The sequence below is a fragment of the Sebastes fasciatus genome, chromosome 18, assembly GCF_043250625.1.
Source record: "Sebastes fasciatus isolate fSebFas1 chromosome 18, fSebFas1.pri, whole genome shotgun sequence".
NCBI classification, from domain to species: domain Eukaryota; kingdom Metazoa; phylum Chordata; class Actinopteri; order Perciformes; family Sebastidae; genus Sebastes; species Sebastes fasciatus.
Window position 1 is genome coordinate 8,157,322 of NC_133812.1, and position 23,737 is coordinate 8,181,058.

General features: G+C 43.0%; 1 long non-coding RNA gene across 3 annotated transcripts in view; it reads left to right on the forward strand.

The window, feature by feature from the left end:
- Window positions 1–23,737, forward strand: part of LOC141755639 (uncharacterized) — a 74,392-nt gene that overhangs the window by 27,078 nt on the left and 23,577 nt on the right. For 2 of the 3 annotated variants that reach the window (XR_012591311.1, XR_012591310.1), the window contains exons 3-4: window positions 1,411–1,508; window positions 23,097–23,172. This is a non-coding gene — a long non-coding RNA (uncharacterized LOC141755639). The remainder of the gene's footprint in view (window positions 1–1,410; window positions 1,509–23,096; window positions 23,173–23,737) is intronic. The other variant, XR_012591312.1, reaches the window with a different exon arrangement.

The window sequence follows — 23,737 nt, forward strand, 5'->3', positions numbered from 1 at the left end:
AGTGAAGTGATTAATTAAATTAAACTAAAAGCCAAAGAAAATACACAATCCCTCTCTTTTTCTAAATTCTGGTGTTAGTTGCACATCCTGTCAGAAGATGAAACACACAAGAGGACTCTATTTACATGAAGAATAATATTCTGAATAAGACACATATCTCCAATGTTCTTATTTGGGATAAACTGGTTTTTTTCAGTTTTTTACATACCTATGCACAGCAATTCATGTGCTAAAGGATACCAAGAACACAATCTGTGACAAGTGCTTGCTGGGATATATTACTTTAAATTGGATGCTGAAGCATGTAATCACTTTATATAATTTACTGTTGTTGTTGTTGTTTTTTTGGTAGGTTACTATGAGGTCTGTTTCCATGGAAATACATTGGGAATATTCAAATAAGGGTTATTCATGAGCTGGGTTTTAAGACATTTTGTAACCATAATAGCTGACCTGCTGTAACCTAATAATAATAACCTTGTTTGCATGTGTATAATATATGGATGTGCATGAACCCAGGATATTTCCTTCATTGATGTGATGACAATGATGCAGCTTTACTACTGCTGACAATGACTCCACCATTACATGTATGTCTGCCAAGGTCACAACCATTTGTCATTAGCCTCTATATCAGTAAGTGGGCACTTCACCTAATTTTGCCCTGGTTCATAAGCAGCATCATTAGGCCAGTGCTCTAATGAGTTGCACACAAACACATGCACACGTGCACATATACCAGATTTTTAAAGGGGACTCTTATTTAATCTAATGGGTCTACAAGCGTCACACTGCTGAATCTGTTCATTCTGTAGTTGACCCTGACCTTTGACCTTTGACCTTTGACTTCCCCGTGGCTCTATTCAAAATTTAGATTGTAACCCAAATGATCTCAATAGAAAATCCTTGTCTACGGCTGGATTATCTCACCTAACCACTGGGTAACAGGCCAATGCGGAATCGTTATAAACTTGCCTTCTTTCTAACAGCCAGCAGGGGGCGACTCCTCTGGTTGCAAAAAGAAGTCTGATTGTATGTCTATGAGAAAATGAGCCTACTTCTCACTTAATTTATTACCTCAGTAAACATTGTAAACATGAGTTTATGGTCTCAATCACTAGTTTCAAGTCTTCTTCAATACAGCCCACAGTTCATTTAGTAAATTATGGTCCCATTTAGAGTCAAACAGACCATAATGCATGGTATGCTTTAGGGCGTGGCTACCTTATGATTGACAGGTCGCTACTGCAGCGTTGTCCGGTCTTGGAGATATCTGTGTTTTTCTTAGAAATTGAACCCTTTCACAGTGTGTTTTCAGTTCATGAAAGTTAATTATAACATTTTAATCCTGTAAAAATATCTTATTCAGCATTCGGATGTACCTAGCTCTACCCTCTCGTGTCAGTTCAGGTTGCAAATAACCAAGATGACGGCGGCCAAAAACCAAGATGGCGATGGCCACTTGAGGCTTCAAAACGGCAGTCCCCAAACTAACGGGTGACATCACAGTAACCATACGTCCACTTCTTATATACAGTCTATGCACCTAACGTTGTACTTTTGTTACCTTGCACATAAACAATATAAAATCCTTCAACAGTACAGATACAACAGTACAACACATATTGTAGTTCACTCTTGATCAATCCAGATTAAATGATTGGACCTCATCAGTTGTACAAAATCAGTAAATAGTTTGTTAAATAATCATAAATAATACCGTATAAAATAGCTTAATGTGACCAAATAAAAACAATTGAAAATATTTTACCTGTCAGCACATTAGTAAACACCATGGTGATGTTTCAGGCGTGGTTATGTTCAAGATCAACTAGTTTGTTTGACGTTTTGTGTGACCACACCGGAGACCAATTCAAATGGGAATAACAGCACATGCTCTCCGGCAATCATTTCATCATTTATTGTGTTGCACTCCTTTGTACATAGTAAAAGAAATTGTTGTGTAAAAAAGAGAGCTTAAGAGAGAAGTTCAAACCCTGATTACTTTCTCACTCCTGCTGGCCAGTCACTGTGTGAAGTGGATGTCAGATTGTTGGTTTTTGAGTTACAGTAATTGTCAGAGACGGACCCCCCCTCTATTCCGATGTTGGAGAGGTGTGGGCGAGGGCATTTCAGACGCTGTTCAGTCATCCAATGAGCACTTTGGTTGGAGTGTACTGATTCCTTAACCCTCTCCTATTTCTGCCTAAAGCCTAAATAGTGAACTTGGTAGTTTCTTAAGCAATCTTCAATATAGGGTTTAATGTCTGTATACAAGCAAAGGACATCAGTACTGACTAAGGTTAGGAGCCATGGCTATAGGGATGTCTCTGTCTGTCGGTCAGTTGGTCAGTCCACTACTTTGGTCCAGACTGAAATATCTCATAACTCTCAATAACTATTTTATGGATTGCCATAATTTGGTACAGACATACATGTCCTCCTCGAGATGAATTATAATAACTTTGATGATTCCTTCATTGTCCAGCTAGTACCATCATCGAGTCAAAATTTTGATTTGTGTTTATGACCAAATGCCTGCAAAACTAATGACGTTCCCATCAGCCTCAGCTGTACTTTGTGTTCAATGTTAACTAGCAAATGCCAGCATGCTAACATGCTAAACTAAGGTGGTGAACATGGTTAACATTACACCTGCTCATGTCAGCCCGCTGATGTTAGCATTTGGTGAAAGCACTGCTGTGTCTAAGTACAACCCACAGACTCTATATAAAGATGGAAGACATGACAGCTCCCCCAAAGTGAAGCCAAAACATCTGGATAGCCCCATGGTGGCTGGCTGCAGTATAGGTCATAAATCCCACCCACTCCATGTTAGCGGATGGGACATTGGCCAAACTAAAAAGTCAAAGTACACATCAAATATATTAAGATGTTTTCAGACGTTTTTGGTAGTTCTTATCACACAGATGTATGTTCAGGTGTTCATTTTTCTGATAAGATTGGTTTTAATTAGTTATTTGATGCTATAAAACGGGTTGAGACGTCATGATTGACAACTGTGAAAAGTGGGCGGACCTTGATACCGTGGCTCCAGCCCCCCGACCAATACTGCGCAGACTCTGGCTCCAAATGAAGTCAAAATCTCGTGATGGCAGCTCTCATGTCCGGAATATTTTGGTTTCACTTTTGTACAGTGGGAGGAAGTGGAGACGTGTCGTCCATCTTTACACACAGTCTATAGAACGACCTCACAGAGCCGGCCTGGCCTCTTGGCTTATTACCAAAGCATGTACAGCTTTCACCTCAGCCCTGTTGACGGTCTCAATAGCTTTCAGAGAACCACATTCAACAATGCAGACTACTATATATTCATTCATACAGTGCTTGAACAATAGCAATCTTTTTCTTTGATCCAATACCATCTTTGCTATTCCAGACCTGAATGATTTTGACACATTTAGCACAGTGTTTATCATAGTTTCAGCTATGAAGTATGAACATTTGAACAATACCACTATCCCATTTAAGCTACATATCGAGCTAGTTTCCAGCACCACTGGTACATGTGAGTTTTTTTTAACTGAACAACATCAAACCAAATCACAATGCAGTTCAACTAAATCGCAAGATTCAATTTAGTACATTCACAGCGTTCATCTTTCTCACTCTGTGGTAGGGAGACATCTATCCACTGAACATGGGGGTAACCATAGTAACTAGAAACTAGGTTATAAAGTACTGTATATAAACAACTGTAAAGTGCACACGAGCGTACAGTGCACCGTCTCAGTCAGTCAATATTCTATCAACAAGATGTTCCAGTGAAAGATTTTGAATAACATAAATACTAAAGTCGGCGTTTGTCAGGATGCGTGTGTCTGTGTCTGAGGGGGGGTTGCTTTGTCTCTCTCAGTCTGTCTCTATTCGGTATCTAACGCTCTCCATTTTCACCTAGAACACATAATCTCATTCAATGAGATCCAGCCACATTGTATCATAACGCTGTCATGCTATTCCTGAAGTGTTCTGTGTGTGCTGTTACATAACTCTCAGTGCCAAACACAGTGTATAAATGAACAGAGTAAGATTCTTCAGGTGGTTATGACACCGTGTCCACCATTTGTAGTAGTACTGCTCTAGTGATTCAGTGGATTTTTAGACACGCTGAAATTAAATATGCTGCATGGAAATATACAATTTGATATATCAGAGTCTCATGGTCATGTCAACCATATATGGAAGGAAGGTTTCACTGCCTACTCAAACAAGACAACAGAAAAACATGTAGTCCGCCACATAGACTGCATTAGTGGGGCTTATTTGGGTCAGTTGGAGACATAAGTGCTATATGTGCCTGAAATACTGGAATTACTGATGTACAATGTATTCGCATATGGATGAGTTGGAAGAAATAAAGCTGGCGATACTTCATGTTTTTTCTATTGTCAACCAATCCTATGAATACCAGCCGAAACCAACAAAGAACTATTACCTTTGTAGAAAAAGCCTGATGCTAGTTTCTCCTCTATCGGTCACTATAGACAATATTAGATACATGTTTAATACATTTTTAAAAATGTGAATATATATATGTATATATATATGTATATATATATATATACATATATATATATATATATTTGAATTATAAATATGAATGAATACAAACCAAGTATGTAAGATGGTGTAATCATTAAACTTTTGAAATAGTTTATTGCAGGTAAATGAATGTTTTTTTTCATTCAATTAATCTGTTTTTATTTCACAATGCCATTTTTCCTCAATAAGCATTTTATTTCATAATTGCGCTTCTCTCTTATGTGATTGGATGTCGCTTTGGTCTGAGTGTGATTAAAGCCGCCAGCCAATTATATTTTTGGCTCCAATGTTGTCAAATAACTATTAGAAATAATATCATTGAGCCACAACGTTGCACTGGGTGACATGTTTCTTCATTACCATAAATGTGGGCACTGTAGTCTATTTCAAGTCAATCCCACATACGCTATCTTAAACTGTAATTACTTGTTAGGGAAACGGATGTGTATTAATCTGCAGCTGAAAATAGTTCCCAACAAATGCACATCTACTCCTGTTTGACTAATGTTGTGCACTCCACTATACTTCCGTTGCCAATATGCGTGCGCACACTCATACGTACGTCATCATTGTTTGCATTGATTTACATCTTCAACAGGACAAATAGTTATTAACAGTAACAGAATATTAATTCATATTTGATCAGCGCTGCCTAGTTTGACCGTTTGATCAGAGTTCGCGAGTGATTGACAGCTGCTCAGAGACAGCAAAGCTCCACATCGGCTCTTATTGATTGTTTCCTCCAATCTGTGAAGTCTTGCAGATGCCATTAGGAGCACCGGAGGACACAGTCACATGACTTTTTTTCCGGATTACCTGATTATCATGCACTATTGTCAGTATATAGTGACAGTTTTATAAAAGTACCTTTTTTTTTAATCATATTTGCTCCAATTCTACCCACTGCCATGCTTTAATCCGTATTGCACATAAGAATAATAAGAGAGTATGGGGTAGTAGCTGCTGATGGGTGAAATAAGTCCAAGGTCCAGTGTATTGATGCAGAGTGTCCGACACTCCGAGTGAGGAGTGAGAAAAAGTTTGATGGCTACAGGCGGGAATGACTCCCTGCGGTGCTCTGCGGTGCATCTCGGTGGAAGCTGGATGTGCTCCTGTGTTTGACCGGCACATCATGGAGTGGGTGGGAGACATTGTCCGAGATGACTAGTAGTTTGGACAGCATCCTCGTCTCTGACACCGCCATCAGGGAGTTCAGCTCCACCGCCACAACATCACTGGCCTTGCGGATCAGTTTTGTTGAGTCTGTTAGCATCCCCTACCCTCAACCTTGCCACAACGGCAAACAGGATAGCGCTGGCCAGCACTCACTCATAAAACATCGTCAGCGTTGTCCAGCAGATGTTGAAGGACCTCAGTGTCCGGCAGTGGTCTTAGCCCAGTCCAGTTTATTGTCAATGTACACTCCCTGGTACTTGTTATCCTCCACAATGTCCACAGGCCAAAGCTGAAGGTGTATGAGAAAATTCTTCCCCTTTTGATATTTGCCGTGGCTTCAGGTGATAACTCGAATTTTCTCCGAAGCACACTCTCCTCCAATTTCACCTTCTCTCATGTAAATGACTGAATGCATTGTTCTATAAAGGTCTCCGTCCTAATCCATTCTGTTGGACTTTCAGCAGTAGGCTTTCTCTCTATTGCTCAGGAGGTGTATCAGCAGACATACCGGGATTAGTTTTGAGCCAATTAACTGCTTTAGGCGCCATGGCTGCTTTCTGCATGTGCACGTCTCTGTGGGGGAAAAGCACATGTGCACACGTGGTTCCGTTCATGTCTTTACATATTTATGTGTGTTTGTGGATCCAGAGGTTTTCTTTGAGGGGGGTTTGGGTGTTGGGCGAGTGTGTGGAAGCCGGCCTTCATCTCCGGCGCCTTTGATACTCGCAGCTTTTTCCCCGTCTTTTGTGAAACACAGGGGGGGTAGCACCGTGGCACTTTAACGTCCAAAGCCAGTAGACGCACCACGCAGCCTCTTAAGTCCATTGTAATTGGCCCTGGGAGGGATAATGAGCTTGTCTCATTTGAGGAGGAGTGATCAGCCGCAGAAACGGAAGCAGCGTTATAACAAAGCTAAATTAGATAGACCTGTCCTTCATTCTGGCCCCATGCTAACAGCGATGTCAAAGAATGGATTTGTGATCAGCCACCCCAACTGATGTGACGTCTGCCACCTCTGCTGGAGGGTTCACATTTTCTTATATGAAATTATGAAGCAATGAAACAGATCTGTTCAATATCTTGAGCCTGTCAGTATGTAATATGCATAGCTGGGAGCACCCCATTCCTACATTATTATTATATGGCAATGTCGGTCTGTCGGTCCGCCACTGGTCTAGACTGAATTACCTCAACAACTATTGGGTGGATTGCCGTTACATTTAGTGCAGGCATTCATGTCCTCCTCAGGATGAATCCTAATCACTTGGATGATCCCCTGACTTTCCCTCATCATCACGTCAAATTTCTTATTTGTCGAGTACTTTGGTTTACTAAATACCTGCAGAACTAATGACGTTCCAATCAACTTCAACTCATGAAGCTGATTGAACAACAGTTCGTATGATATCTTACAAAAAGTTAATCCTCATTTTTCATGTGTTTTCCTACGAATGCCCAGCAACACGTGTCAATTTTGGCTTGTCAACTGTAAACTGTAAACTTGTAAACCTCCGTCTTCACAGGAAACAACTTGGTTAGGTTTAGATAAGAAAATGACATGGTTAGTTTTAGGAAAAGATCAGGCTCTGGTTTAAAATAACTCCAGAAGTGGTGTGACTTATTTTTATCATATACTATTATACGATTGTGAATTTGGTCACGATGGTTTGCCATTTTTAAAAAATGGTTCCCCAGGAAAAAGAAGTTTGGGTACCACCGCCCTAGACTATAAATCCAGCTTTAGTCATATAGTCATATATCTTTTTCTTCTAAACTCTAGGGATGGATAAATGTGTTCATTTGTCAAACACTTTATCAGATTTTAAGAACATGTTTCAAAGAAATCACCCTGCACTTTTTTATGCCTCTCAATATCTTCTCCAAAATGGGTTCTAAAATTGCTCCTGCTGCCAGGTTGAATCATGTTTGCCCTCTGGGGTTTTTACAGCAGAATCTCCTCAGTGTGAGGGGGAGATATGCCATCAATCAACATGTGGCACTGTTATTGACTAGCTCACCTTTTAACATGGGGAGAACTTGCACAACTCATTATAAGCTCATCAGCATATAATGAAGCAAATTATTCAGTCAGTGATTGCTGCAGTGGGGGAGGCCTGCTCAAAACGTACGAGATGTGTTACATTTACATGAATTTTGGTAGACAAAAAGACATTCCTATTTAGAGCAGCTTTAAGTACTGCGCAGTGTTCTGGTTGGTGGTTTGCGCAGTTTTAGTATGTTAAAATACTTTCAACTATTTTCCAAACTCTACCATAGGATTTAAAATCAGTTTCCTTTTTGACTTTTAAAATGTTTTATTTATTTCTTACAGTTACATTATCGTCAAGTGGTCGTGCAGTTGCAAAAAACAAACTGTACTTTACTGCAAACTGAGACCAAATTCACATTTCTCGTGGTCCATTTTTGTTGCTTTTGTATTCTGTATTTGAATTTCAACAACTGAATTTCAACAACTGAACCTCAAGTATGAGAGCCTGAGTGTCCTTAAACGCACCAACAACTTTGCTTAAAGGTGCTCTATACGACATTCAGAACATTAATATAGCATCAAACAACTATTAGCTATGTAAAGATATAGAGGAGTAATGTCTACCTGAGCAGAGAATGAAGTCACTCTCCCTCAATGTGTGTTGAAATCTGAGCTTCTCCTTGCTTTGTTGACATCGCCCGCATGCTTTTACTGCATGTTAGTGCATGTGAGCTTTCCCCACTGGTTAGCTCACGGCCGCTGATCTGCACTGCTCTCATACAGCGGTTACAGCTGATAACACCGTCCTGACCGACGACGTTGTGGCGGAAGCGTAGCACCCAACCACCCAAACACTGTTAGCTCTGTCAGCACTGTTGCCTTTGTTTGCACTGTTAGCGCTGCTAGCACTGTTAGCACCGTTAGCTGTCACCATGTTGAGAGCCGTGTGGAGGCAATAGATATGCTCTGAATGAATTTCGTATTGAGCATCTTTACAGGGGACCTATTATGCTTTAGTGCATTTTCCCTTTCCTTTAGTATGTTAAATAGTTTTTTGTGCATGGAAAAGGTCTGCAAAGTTACAAAGTCCAAACTCCACACCAAAGGGAGTTACTCTCCCTCACAGAAGCACTGCTCCCGAACTGCCTAAAATGCCTCGCTTGAAGTCCCACCTTTCCTTCCATAACGTGGTGATGTCATCAAGTAATACATTTTGCCTAGCGGCTGGTTTGGCACGCCCTCAAACAAAGCTAGCAAGAGCGGAGCTGGAACAGAGTCCGAAGAGTTTGGATCAGTTGACCACCACAACAGTGGGTCAGCTGACCAAAAGTAAAGAGTTTTTTGAACATCAAAGCATGTAAACATGTTCCGAAATTCAAATATGCACCTGACAATGAGCATAACAGGTCCCCTTTAAGTTGTTGATGTTGCAAAATAGGTGCAACCGTTATAAGCATAAAAAAAGTATGTGGCCTTTCTATTTATTTGGCTTCTGCATGACCGGCGCTAAAGCTTTACCTTGACGAAGACTACTATGCTGCTTGCTTCTCAGTGCCAGACAGCACACGGTCTTCTTTTCACAAATCCCTGCATATTTGCAGCAGTATCTTGCACAAAGCATGGTAGATGCTTGCAGACAACAGGAGCACATTTTCCTCCATTTGTGAGATTGCTCCTCTTTTCAGAAGGTAGTTTTCTTTATTATGCTATTTTGCACATTCAGTTTAGAAAAAACATGGCAAAAAAAAGTATTTTCAGATGTGTCAGTCCGATCTGTAATACTAATATTAGTTGTGTGGACTGTAATTTGCTGCCTTAATAAGTGTGTAGCAACAAAGAATTACCTTGACAGATGGCCCTTTTTCCAGCCTTGGCGCTACTATCCTGATATGAAATCAATTACATTTCAACAGTGGTTGTATTACATTTTAAACACACATATATATGTGATCAAGCAAGAGCTTGGGGGCTTAACACCTCCTCCTTCTTATTTTGTATCTTTTCTGTGCCCCATTGAATCAGACGTATCATAAAACATTCTAAAAGACCACATATGGTGTTTTTGCCCTCTGTGGCGATGTCATGGTGAGGCAGGCTGGTTGCCATGGCTATTTCCAGTGGCTGTCCCCTTTGGTGTGTCATAGCAGCTTTTTCCCATCCATGTTGTACCACACTGCCCACTTTGGCCAACCAATCAGATCGGACGCCGCCCCTCTAATATTTAATTTAGCCATGGCGCCCTGCTGGGAATCAAGTCATCAATATGGGACTGATGCAAACATTTCAATTACTTGTATGCAAAAATTATGTTGAGCAAATTGGAAGATACAGCCCGCGATCACACAAGAGCTTTGTGAAATTAGTCAAGCTTCTATTGACAATAACAAGTCTTACCATTATCATGCCTACATTACAGTCATTGTCTAATGTTTGTTTATACATAGAGTTTGTCGATGATGTGTACAGAAAGGTAAACCTTGTTTAGCTTTGGTTCCGCCTTTGACAGGTGGATTGTGGGTGGGACTGGCTGTCAAAGTGCACCATTAGGAATGGTGGCAGAAAGAGCAGTTGTAACAAGTGGGCAACCTCCGGGTCTGAAAAGGGAAGCCAATGCAGAAATGCCTTATATCTGAATTCTTTCTAATGGCCAGCAGGGGGCGACTCCTCTGGTTGCAAAAAGAAGTCTGATTGTATAGAAGTCTATGAGAAAATGAGCCTACTTCTCACTTGCTTTATTACCTCAGTAAACATTGTAAATATGAGTTTATGGTTTCAATCGCTAGTTTCAAGTCTTCTTCAATACAGCATGATGTTAATTTAATAAATCATGGTCCCATTTAGATTCAAATAGACCTGTCTGGAAGTTGTCTGTGTTTTCGTCTTAGAACTTTAACCCTTTTCACAGTGTGTTTTCAGTTAATGAACGTCACTTGTAACATTTTGATCGCCTAAAAATGCTTTATTCAGCGTTCGCTTGTACGTAGCTCCACCCTCTCGTGTCACTTCTGGTTGAAAAAAACCAAGATAGCAACGGCAAAAATGCCAAACTTGAGCCTTCAAAACGGCAGTCCACAAACCAATAGGTGACGTCACGGTGACTACATCCACTTGTTATATATACAGTCTATAGTTATAACATAATACATAGTTATGTACAGTGTAGATGAATGAACGGCTGGATGGATGAATGTATAAGAGGTAGGGGGTTAATTGGGTGTCAAAGGACATAATCACTTTTGGATCCAGAAAAATCAGCATACGTTATGCTATTGGCAATCTAACATTTGGCACGACATCCCAATGATAAATACCATCACCATGGTTTCAGGGTAGAGCTTATGCACAGTAAGGAGGTGTTGAAAGGTTGCTGTTTCTCAGAAGACGAGTTGAAAACCGATGCTGCTCGTTTTCTAATGATTTAGTGGTAGCAGATGGTTCTTTTTTACAGTGTGAAAGACACGGCAATATGGACACTTTATCAGAGCCACCACCAGAGTGTGTGTGTATGTGTTGGTGTGTGTGTTTCCTTGTGTCTATTTTGTGCTTTTTTGTGTATATGCATGTGTTCATGTCTTCATGACATCTGTGAGTGCACTTTGGATTTTTGTTCATATATTGCACGTTTTTGTCATACGTGTATCTGTTTTTGTGTATCGAAGAGAAGCAATTTGTTGGTAATGTCAGTATCACTTAAGAGACCACAATGCAACCATAGACATTAAATGAGAAACAAACAAACAGGGATCCGAAACCAAACAAAATGCTCAGAGGGCTTGGCTTGCCACCAACAGTATCAGACACAGTACGCTGTACATGTGGTACACGGATGATTGCATGTGTTCATCAATTTCATGCATGCAAATTGAATCAATTTACAAGATGCTGTGCAAAAAACAAATGTTTTTCTGCAAATATACCCCATGTGGTAATAATAGTTTCTTCATTACTTCTTCATTTTATTGCAGTGGTGGTAATGTTTTGTCAGTCCACCACTGTTCGGATTATTGGACGGATTGCCATGAAATTTTGGACAGACCTTCATGTCAGCTTCAGGATGAATCGCATGCGGTAATGTGGGCATAACCGTGGTAATACAGTTTACCTCACTCAGAGGAGATGTCACTCCGCTGCTCACGTTTGGACATCTCCATGCCACGACTCCAGGACTATCCACCTTGTGATCTGGCTACACTGTTTGCTGCTGCTGTTCTGGCTACATTCCCTGCGGCTGCTGCGGTCCGAGGCTGGGAGCCTCCTCCACGGATTGCGGCTCCAGGATTTAGCCGGCGCTCCACTGCTGCAAACATGGTGTTCATCAAATACTCAACAACGCAACTCCTGGACCTCTTCTGTCACTTCATTCCAAACTGCATCGCTGACATTAAATCCCTCGGACTCCTACGTCGCCCCCGTTACGTCCATAGAGCCTCCAGGTGCAAGTTTGTTTACGCTGATCATGGTATTCCCTCAGTACTGTCTGACAGGCGCTCCAACACGCAGCTACGACGTCATCACAACAAACCACACGTGTGCACCCTGAACAATCTGAGGTCCCTGGTCTGTGTTGACAGTGTCGTTCCCTCCACACCGCCTGCCCCAGCATTCACTAACAACAGTGCAACATTTATGCTGCAGAATGCTCGCTCAATCAACAATAAAGCTCTACTCATCCATGATATTATCACTGACAGGAAAATTGACTTTCTCTGTCTAACTGAGACTTGGCAAAATCAGCAGGATTTCATGGCACTTAATCAAGCCACTCCCCCTGGATATGTCTACATACAAAAGCCTCGCTCCATGGGTCGTGGCGGCGGGCTGGCTGTTATACATCGAGCTGACATCCTGGTCAAAGACCTCCCAGTACCCAATATCACCTCGTTTGAGTGTGTCATTTTCTCCCTGGTTGGGTCTACACAGCTCCAGGTTGTCCTCATCTACCGCCCCCCTAAAGCCTCCACCACCTTCATGTCTGAGCTGTCTGAGCTTCTCACCTCTGTCTGCTCCATGTCTCCATCTACACTCCTGCTCGGTGACTTCAATATTCATGTGGACTCCACCAGCTGCTCGTTTGCCACTGAATTCCTGTCACTGTTGGACTGTTTCAACTTCACACAGCACGTTAAAAGTCCCACCCACACTAAAGGCCACACGCTGGATCTGGTGTGCTCCACTGGCACAACTCCCTCCCATCTGCAGTGCCTGGACCTCGCGGTCTCAGACCATCTCGCTGTTCTCTGCACTGTTCCTGTCACCCTGCCCAGGCAGCGCACAAAACGTACCATCCAATACAGGAACATCAAGACAGTGAGTACACCAGCTCTGAACGACCTGATAGCGACCCATCTGGCCTCAGATCCACACGACAGCTCTGCTGATGGGCTGGTTGCCCACTACAACGCCACTTTATCCGGCAGCCTTGACTCCCTTGCCCCCCTCAAAACCCGGACTGTCTCCTATACCCGTCCCGCCCCCTGGTTCACCACTGAACTCCGCACCCAGAAGTCCACCGGCCGTCAACTGGAGAGGCGCTACAAAAGATCTGGCCTCACTGTCCACCTTGAGGCTTATAAAGAGCATGCGACGGCCTACAAAGTAGCTCTCTCCCAGGCCAAAACACACTACTACTCCACCCTCATTGCCAACCAACAAAACCACCCCAGACTGCTGTTCTCCACCATCAACCGGCTCCGTCGCCCCCTCGACCCCCCCCTCCCCTCAGGTGCCCCCGACCTCTGCACTAAGTTCCTGGACTTTTTCCAGGACAAAGTCGAGTCCATCCATCAGCAGCTCCTGGTGCCTGCCCACCTCCCTCCACACACACCTCAGCCTCTGGGCGTGGCTCCCTTGGATGTTCGCCTGCCTCAGTGCTCCCTCTCCTTCTTCTCCCCTGTATGTGCTCCTCAGGTCGCCAAGTTGGTCACTAAGGCCAAAGCCTCCACCTGTTCTCTGGACCCTGTTCTCTGGACCCCATGCCCACAGCCTTGGTCAAGGCGTGCCTACCTGCCCTGTGCCCCATTATGGTGAACATCATCAACTCCTCCTTGGCATCTGGTCTTGTACCCGACAGCCTCAAGATGGCATCAGTCACTCCCATCCTCAAAAAGCCAGATCTGGACCGGGATGACAGCAACAACTACCGACCGATCTCCAACCTTCCTTTCCTGAGCAAAATTCTGGAAAGAGCAGTGGCCGCCCAACTCCATCAACATATGGCCAACCATGAGCTCTACGAAACGTTTCAATCTGGCTTCAGACCACACCACAGCACAGAGACCACCCTCATCAAAATCACAAATGACCTCCTCATCGCTGCAGATTCTGGTCACATCAGCATCCTCATCCTCCTGGACCTCTCAGCTGCCTTCGACACAGTCTCCCACACCATCCTCCTCACCCGCCTATCTGACTACCTTGGCCTCACCGGTTCAGCTCTCTCCTGGTTTCAGTCCTACCTCACAAACAGAAAACAGTTTGTCACCATCAGAGACTCCAGTTCCACCCCGGCCCCAGTCAACCATGGCGTACCTCAAGGCTCTGTGCTGGGACCCCTCCTCTTCACCATCTACATGCTCCCCCTTGGTCAGATCATCCGCCACCACGGTCTCAGCTTTCATTCATATGCTGACGACACACAACTATATCTCAGCACCAAACCATCCACCCAGCTACCCCCACAGTCACTTGTAAACTGCCTACATGCAATAAAAATCTGGATGTCATCTAACTTCCTAAAACTCAACAGCAACAAAACCGAGCTCATGGTTGTGGCTCCCAAGGCCCTGCTCCGGAAGGTTGGAGATCTCCACCTGGACGTCGACGGCTGTTCCTTCTCCCCATCCTCGGAAGTCCGCAACCTGGGTGTCATCCTGGACCCAACACTATCATTCCAGTCTCATATCAGGTTCATCACCAAATCCGCCTTCTTCCACCTCAAAAACATCTCACGTCTCCGGCAATCACTCTCTGACTCTGTGGCAGAAACCCTCATCCACGCTTTCGTCACCTCCCGTTTGGACTACTGCAATGGAGTTCTGTCCGGGGTTCCCAGCAAAGCCCTGGACAGGCTCCAGTATGTGCAAAACTCGGCTGCCAGGGTTCTCACCCGCACCAAGCCCTGGCAGCACATCACCCCCACCCTCATCCACCTCCACTGGCTCCCGGTCAAGTCCCGCATCACCTACAAAATCCTCCTCCTCACCTACAAATCCCTCAACGCCCTGGCTCCTCAGTATTTATCTGACCTCCTCCACCCTTACACACAGCCCCGGAACCTTAGATCCTCAGGTACGGGTCAGCTCTCCATCCCTCACACAAGAATGAGAACTTTTGGGGACAGAGCCTTCAGTGTGACAGCCCCCACACTTTGGAACTCTCTCCCCATAGAGCTCCGCAACGCACCATCTCTGGACACCTTCAAAAGACTCCTCAAAACCCACCTCTTCACCAAGGCCTATGGCCTCTAGCTACTGTTACATTTGTTGTGTTTATTTATGTCTTTGTTAAGCGTCCTTGGGTTTCATGAAAGGCGCTATATAAATCCAAGCTATTATTATTATTATTATAGGGGTTGGCGGTACTACAGTTTTGCACTCCACGGCTCACATTACTGAAGTTTCACAAGCGTGTCGGAGAACTACAGTGGCCTTCAGGTAACGTAAAAAACGTGAAAGGCTCTCTCTAGAGCCAGTGTTTGGTTTCTCCGGTCTGGGCTACTGTAGAAACGTGGCGGAGCAACATGGCGGACTCCGTGAAGAGGACCCGCTCCCTCTGTAGATATGAAGGGCTCATTCTAATCTAACGGAAACACAATGATTCTTAGTTTCAGGTGATTATACACTAATGAAAACATAGTTATCAATATTATATTCCATTTCTGCTAATATCAAAATGCTACACACTGTACCTTTAAGAGCAAATATCAGGACTGTAATATGTCTCTATAATAGCCAATTTCCATAGCAAGTTAGTGGTGTATGATATTTCTTAATGATGTACATTCATCATTGAAGTTCTGTAATTCTTGTTGCCTTTGTAGTATCTATAGGAAAGTATACATTAGAGAATACAGTTTTGACAGAGTAAACTCAATCCTCAAACACACTGTAATAAACTCCCAGTGGGGTACGTAAAGCATATAAATCGCAGCCCGTGAGAACCACTTTGAAGAGACACCAGACTATACAAAGTACAGCAATAACAATATTTACCAGGTTTCCATTGTTAGCTTTTCCTACAGTGTTGAATCAGTGTGTGCGAGTAAGCTTGAGCAGCAATCTGGTGTAGGTCAACAACGAGCCTCGCAGCGACCTCCGGCAGATTGGAAGAGGAGAAGTCCCCAAAGATCCCCTTTGATGTCATACACAAATAAACTTATTGTTAGATTCGAGGCCCGGAGCGGCGACTGCTGAACAAGTGTTGTTTAGCAGGAATTATGAACATGTTGTGTCAATGTTAAGTGGGTTATAATCACTGTACAGAGAAAAAAGATAGTGTCTTTTAATACACAAAAAGTGCAAGCAAAGTTACAGAATTTTATACAGGCATGGCTGACTTAGGCTGTCGGAGGGGCAGAGGCAGACAGTTTTTTTTTAATGTAGGGCAGCTCTATATCGCACTTCATCCCGTTTTCTCCACTGGAAGGGCATCCCACAGGGCACTTTGTCACATTTTCTCCACTGGACGGGCACCATAGAGGGCACATTTTATCACGTTTTGTTCACTGGAAGGGCACCCTACAGGGCAGTTAATCATGCTTTCTCCACTGGAAGGGCACCCTAGAGGGCACTTTATCATGTTTTCTCACCTGGAAGGGCATCCCACAGGGCACTTTATCACGTTTTCTCCACTGGAAGGGCACCCTGGAGGGCACTTTATCACGTTCTCTCCACAGGAAGGGCATCCCACAGGGCACTTTATCACGCTTTCTCCACTGGAAGGGCAACCTAGAGGGCACTTTATCACGTTCTCTCTACTGGAAGGGCAACTTAGAGGGCACTTTATCACGTTCTTTCTACTGGAAGGGCACCCTAGTCGGCACTTTATCACGTTTTCTCCACTGGAAGGGCATCCCACAGGGCACTTTATCACGTTTTCTCCACTGGAAGGGCACCCTAGAGGGCACTTTATCACGTTTTCTCCACTGGAAGGGCACCCTAGAGGGTACTTTATCACAGTCTACTGGAAAGGCACCCTAGAGGGCACTTCATCACGTTTTCTCTACTGGAAGGGCACCCTAGAGGGCACTTCAACACGTTTTCTCCACTGGAATGGCACCCTAGAGGGCACTTCATCACGTTTTCTCTACTGGAAGGGAACCCTAGAGGGCACTTTATCACGTTCTCTCTACTGGAAGGGCACCCTAGAGGGCACTTTATCACGTTTTCTCCACTGGAAAGGCACCCCAAAGGGTACTTTATCACATTTTCTCTACTGGAAAGGCACCCTAGAGGGCACTTCATCACGTTTTCTCCACTCGAAGGGCAACCTAGAGGGTACTTTATCACGTTCTCTCCACTGGAAGGCCACCCCACAGGGCACTTTATCACGTTTTTTCTCTACTGGGAACTTTTGCTGCATTTTTTTTCGAATATGGGTTCCGCCCCGAGTCCACCAGTGCGGGTGTACAGTACACCAGACCTATAAGAGAGCATGTCATTTTTAAGCTACACATTAAAAGATATAGCACAAATATAGAGTACCTCTCTGTCTGAAACTCATCTATGCATTTTAAATGAGAAAATTCCTGTTCCTATGCCCGGACAGATTGTATTAGAAATGATGTATTAATTAAACAGTCGCTTGGCTTTGCCTCAAACAGCCTTTTCCTGAATGATAAACAACTAATCAAACACTAACAAATCAATTACAGCGCCGAGCTGTATTATTAACTTTACACACGCTAACTAACCAACCAAGCATCATCCTCATCAACGCCACCGCATCCAGCTGGAGTAGGAGCAATTCATGTCCTCTCCGTGATTGTGCCGTCACTGCAACAGCTGTAAATTAACACCTCTCCCTTCCTCATCTAGTCTCGCAGCAGTTAGCCACCAGCACAGTGCTGTAATAAACCTTCTCAGGGACTCAGGGATCTATTGAATTGATATTGCAAAAAAGAGAGAGCGCTCACAAGCTGTGCACTCATGACAGCGAGTCGTTCCTTCCTCGCTCATGTGTCCCCTCTTTACAGCTATATTTTCGTATTTGTGCAATGGCTGTGAACAAAACCTGAGGATTTTTAGAAAAGTAACTCCCAGAGGTTATAATGTTACAGTTAACTCTCACCTATAATGTAAATGGAGTATTTCAGCTCATGTTAATGCTTTCAGTGACACTTCAAAAAACACATTTTGGGAAATATACTCATTTGTTTTCTTGCTGAGGTTGATGCCACTCTCATGTCTGCACACTGTCAAGCTCGAGCAAGCAAGAGATTAGCTTAGCATAAACACTGGAAGCAGAGGGAACAGTTAGCATGGCTCTGTCCAGCGTTCCAAAAATGTGCCTATTTTACCAATAAGACATTATCTGGTTTATTTGATCTGTACACAAACAGTAATATAATGTCTGGAAGCCTGGCAACCAGCAAAAACAAAGCAGCATTTGTGTACTGATTAAACAAAGACATTATAACATTATAAAATGTTAATTAGTGAGCTTTAAAGATACTGGTAGGCGGAATTTCTGACTAAAGGGCTAGCTGTTTCCCCCGGGTTTCCCCCTGTTTCCAGTCTTCATGCTAAAATAGGCTAATTGCCTGCTGGCTGTATAGCATCATATTTAGTGCACAGACTTGAGAGTGGTATTGATCCTTTCAGAAAGAAAGCAAATAAGCAGATTTCCCAATATGTCAAACCTTTGCTTTAAAAATTGGGCCAAAGATTTTGTACTACCTTAATTTATCTTTCTCCGAAAGTCTCTTAAAGCTAAATGCATTCCATCTTTTGTGGATGGTGAGGGCTATTTTAAAATGAAGAAACATTTAATGTGAACAACTGTCGGTTATATTTGCAAAATTTATGTGCCCCTATAAAAATCTAATTGCATTACCTTACATTAAAGGTCCCATATCGTGCTCATTTTCAGGTTCATACTTGCATTTTGTGTTTTCTACTAGAACATATTTACATGCTGTAATGTTAAAAAAAAAACAACATTATTTTTCACGTACTGTCTGCCTGAATATACCTGTATTTACCCTCTGTCTGAAACGCTCCGTTTTAGTGCATTTCAATGGAATTGCAACGGAATTGCGTTGCTAGGCAACAGTTTGGGTCCATGTTTACTTCCTGTCAGCTGATGTTATTTACATACACTGCAATAGGAAATAAACTGGGACACGTTTAGAATGTTTACGTTTAAAACCATGTAATGGTTTAAATATTGTATATTTGTGACATCACAACAGCTTGTTTCAAATGCAGAATTTCTGAATATGGGCTGTGTGTATTTCTCTGTATATTGAGTGTTTTGATAGTTTAACAGTATTTATAAGGCACTTAAACCTGCTTTATAATGTAAAAGACCTGAAAATCTCACTTTTTACAATGTGGGACCTTTAATACAATTGTTAAAATTCTGAAGGGGTCATGGGTCAATGCCTTGAATGACATTACTTACTGCAACACAGGCAACTCATTTCAATAGCAATAGTGAACTATATAACTTCTGGATTGCGGGACATAAACAAACTTGATGCACACATAGTCCTTGGATCGCCATGGCAACACAAAATTGCCTTGTGGGATAGTTTCGCTGCCGTAGTGTCCAGTGTTGCATGCTGTAATATTTCACCGGAAATAGTATGCAATTTGCGTACTATTGGCTTCATACTAAGGTTTCGGACATAGTAAAATGTCTCGCATACTGCTTTAGCGTACTAAATAGCCCGTTACTATGGATATGATGTTGCCAAAAAAAAAACTACACTGATGGATCAGTGAGAGTGAACTAAAACAGAGAAGTTGTGGGCTGGAAAACCAAAGGGAAACTACAACAATGAGCTGAAAGATGCTAAAATGATTTATAGAGCTGAGGAGGACTGCATAGTCAGCAGATCAATTTCTGTGGCTTTGTCACTATTTACACCTGGTCATTTTATCCATTGTTAATATAAAAAATATTAATTAATGAGAGCAGCTTTAAATATAAAGCTTGTTCGACATCTCACTGCTCCTAATGGGAGCTGGTTAATCTCACAATGTTTATGTTTAGAGGGCTTCTGAGCCGGCTGTGCATCCTCTGAAAGATGCATAAATTGCTAGCGAATAAGCAAGGGTACAACTAGTATAAATTGTGTTGTGGCACAATGGTGATCTACCATCTATCCATTGTGGTGTACAGTATAATAAGTGCCTATAATAATGTTTTTGCTTAGTGGTTCCTGTGTGTACTGAGCCTTTAACCCTGTAACTGTTGGTACTTCAAGGCTCTATACTCACATATAGGCACAACTACTTGGTTTTGTAGGCTATTGCAGAGAAGCTTTTGTCCAGCCAAAAAATACAAACCTAGTGACTCATTAGTTCGATTCTGAACTCCGCAACGCCACATGAATATGTACAAAGAAAAATTGTACATTCCGCACCAGCACAACACAGGTACAAAGCAATCAGTTCTGAGTGTGAGAAAAAGTCTAATTGGGCTCGCATAGTGTCTGACTGCCAGAAGATTAAAAAGAAAAGCCGAGTATAAAGTAGAGCGCTAGGGGCTCATTCATCTCCCCCATACCTCGCTCTCCTGCCTCCATCCACCCATCCACTCGTCCAGCCGTTCGCCCACACAACTTCAAGGAGTCACCGTTCCCTGGCAACCCTGAGGCGGGGAGGTGTGTCGGCGACGGAGGCGCCAAAGGTTTGGGAGGGCAAAGGTGGAGACGCGTCTGCGTTAAGAAGGGGGGGGGGGGGGGTGATCAGGAGCCTCGTTGAAGGCCTCTGAAGATGAATTCAAGCACTGATTGGGCTTCTTGAGGGCGTCATGGTAACCGTCCTGTAATATTACAGCTGGCAGGTTTTTATGCGCAGGGCAAGGTCAGGAAAGAAATGTCAAGAACATGGAAGAATATTGAATTTTGCTCTACCGTAACCACAAATCCACAGTAGTTCAGTGAAAAGAGAAAGAAAGAGGATTCCCGCTGATGTGCAGCTCTCCCGCTGTCTTCAATTAAGCTGACTGAAACATAAATCGGCTTCTTCGGCAATCAACATCAGTTGGCCCGCTGTACTCTGCAACAGTTGAGGTCTAGCTGGAGGTTGCACGAAAAGGTATCGAGCCGACGGTGGGAATATAACAAAGAGCTGAAAAGAAACGAAACAGATGGAAGATGAACAGACACTGAAATGAACGAGATAACAAGTGATTATGATGAGAAAGAGCTTACAGGCAGACTAAATGACTCTGGTGCCGGAGAAATGAGTCTGCTGCTGAAGGACCGAAAATGGCTCTTACTGCTGATAGAAATGTGTGTTTGTGTGTGTGTGTTTGTGTGTGTGTGTGTGTGTGTGTGTGTGTGTGATTGCACTGTTGAAGGCAGTTCACGTTTCAGCCTGACAAGTGCTATTTTGATCTTCTTATCCCCCAAAACACTCTGTTCCTGAAGGAGCCCTGATGTAGGCCCTGCACATTTAGGCAACGGTGTCACCGTGTCATCGCTATTTTTAGATATCCACTCCGACTGTCTGCCTAATTAACATCTTCTCGTGACATCGTGAGAAAAAACAAAGCGTGTGATTGGCTCGGAGCCTCGAGTGTCTTAACAGAGCTTTTGAGCATCTCAAGTAAATGGGCAGTGGGGGGCTGATTGTATCTTAATTTAACGTCCTTGCTTCAGAGTGGGTGTTCAATGAGACTAGAAAGGTTACCAATTCAAATCACCCAAAATATCTAGATATGGAAAGTGAATAAAAAAACTACCACTAATGTTGCTATAGAGGCCACCAGCAGAAAAGTGTCTGTATTCGGGATTGCCCTGGTCTGATTATGAAGCAGTATGTGACTCAGCATGCGAGACAAAAAAAGGGCAACTGGAGAAAAGTGTCAATGGTCAGATTGACAGCAGAAAGAAATATAACAAGGTCAGAGAAAATGACGTAAATGAAAGAATAATTCAGAAAGAGGTTTTGTGAGTGTAGACAGAGGGACCATCCATCTCTTGATAAAATGGGTGAGTGAATGCACTCTGGAAGCAGAAAAGGTTGTCCAATACACTGGCATCAGAAACTGGGTTGTAAATAATGACTAAATAGAGGGTGTAATGCAGTGGCGGACTAAGGCTGCGTGAGGGGCAGGGGCGAAAAGAATAAAAAGGGCACCAGCTCTACGCGGTGGGGCATTATATAGCGTGCATAAAGTTTTCTAGTAGGGCAGCCAATATGGCACTGCATCATGTTTTCTCCATTTTAAAGCCACCCTAGAGGGCACTGCACCATGTTTTCTTGACTGGAAGGGCACCCTATAGGGCACTTTATCATGCTTTAACTACCATCGGGGCATCTAAGAGGGCACTTTTGCTGTGGTTTGTTCGAACATGGGGACATATAGTTTTTAGCAATGGAAATAATATTTACAATTTGTTACCCAATAAACCCAATACTAACTAAATGCAACATGGACAAAATCCAAACTGAAATGTTGATGATGACTAACATCAGGGAAGTGAAGGTGAGGACATTTTCCTACCGGTTAATAAACTTGTGACAACACCAGTGTTACCGATTACACTGGACATTTTACAAGAAAAGATGACTGTCAATATGTGTAGCACGCTGACTTTGATCTTTACCGTTGTCTGGTCTCTCCGGTCCAGCTTTCGTTGCGATGATGCAGGTCTTTTATCCGGCGCCGCGCACACCAGTTCTCTGCACGGCGGTGGCCTCATTAGCGTTATGGTTCCTTTATAGCATTGGATTTAAAATACGAAATATTGCCAAACTGGCGCTTTTGCTTTGACACCAAATCATCCACCATCGTCTTGTCTGTCAACTCTCTCTCGTGCCGTGTGTGTGAAATCTTACACCTGCTTCTCTGAGCTGAGACTCTCTGTGCAGACACTTTCACTTTCAGATTGTATGGTCCGTCGTCCAACTATGTATTTATAACATGCCAAAATAAACTAATTGGGTTTTATTTCTATAAAAAAAAAGCAAAATGACGGTGGGTACGTAATGTAATCGGTGTATGCCCGACCACCGTGGAAGCCTAACTAACATGCCCGGAAAAAAAGAGAAGTAAAGGGCTGTCTGACGGCAAGATAAAGCGCTGAAAATATTCTAAATATAGCGTACACTTAAACAAATATAATTTTTTTAGGTGAGCCTTTCGTTTAGGTGAACTAAAATATACACTTTTCTGCCATCCCTGTCCACAGCGCTGTATTGCTTTGCTCCGGGGCTGGCGCTCCTGTCTGTTTCTCCAAACTGGGGGCACACTGACCGTCATCTACTGTAAGTAATACACCGACTATGGATAAGTATACAACCCCACTTCAAAACACCCAAACTATCCCTTTAACATGATCTTTTCCAAAAACCCAACCAAGTCAAGTTCAATTCACAACGTTAACCACGTGTTTAAAATTGCGACTGTTTCACATGTTTTTGAATGTAAATGTTTTTTTAAATTTGAACTCACAGGAAGCCAACATTTAGCTTTATTCATGGTGGAAATGAATAATCACAGTCAGCTATGACTGCTGACATATTTATCAGTTCAAAATGTATGCCCCGCCACCACCACCAGCAGCTTATTTGAAGTCCTTGAACTAAAGGAACAATGCAGAGGACTTCTCCTGTCATATAACTATAGTAATCCTGCATTAGTCAGATCATTAGTCAGCTTCTGTGACAAAGACATTTGATGATAGTGTGGCGCAGCTAAGTGGTACACACACGCTCAATGATCATCATCTACTTTGTTCTCACTGTGGCGGGGCTGCTGAGTGGAGCCACGTCCAGTGCCTCTAATGGTCCCTTATGTCTATTTCTGACAATACTTTAACACAAAACAACT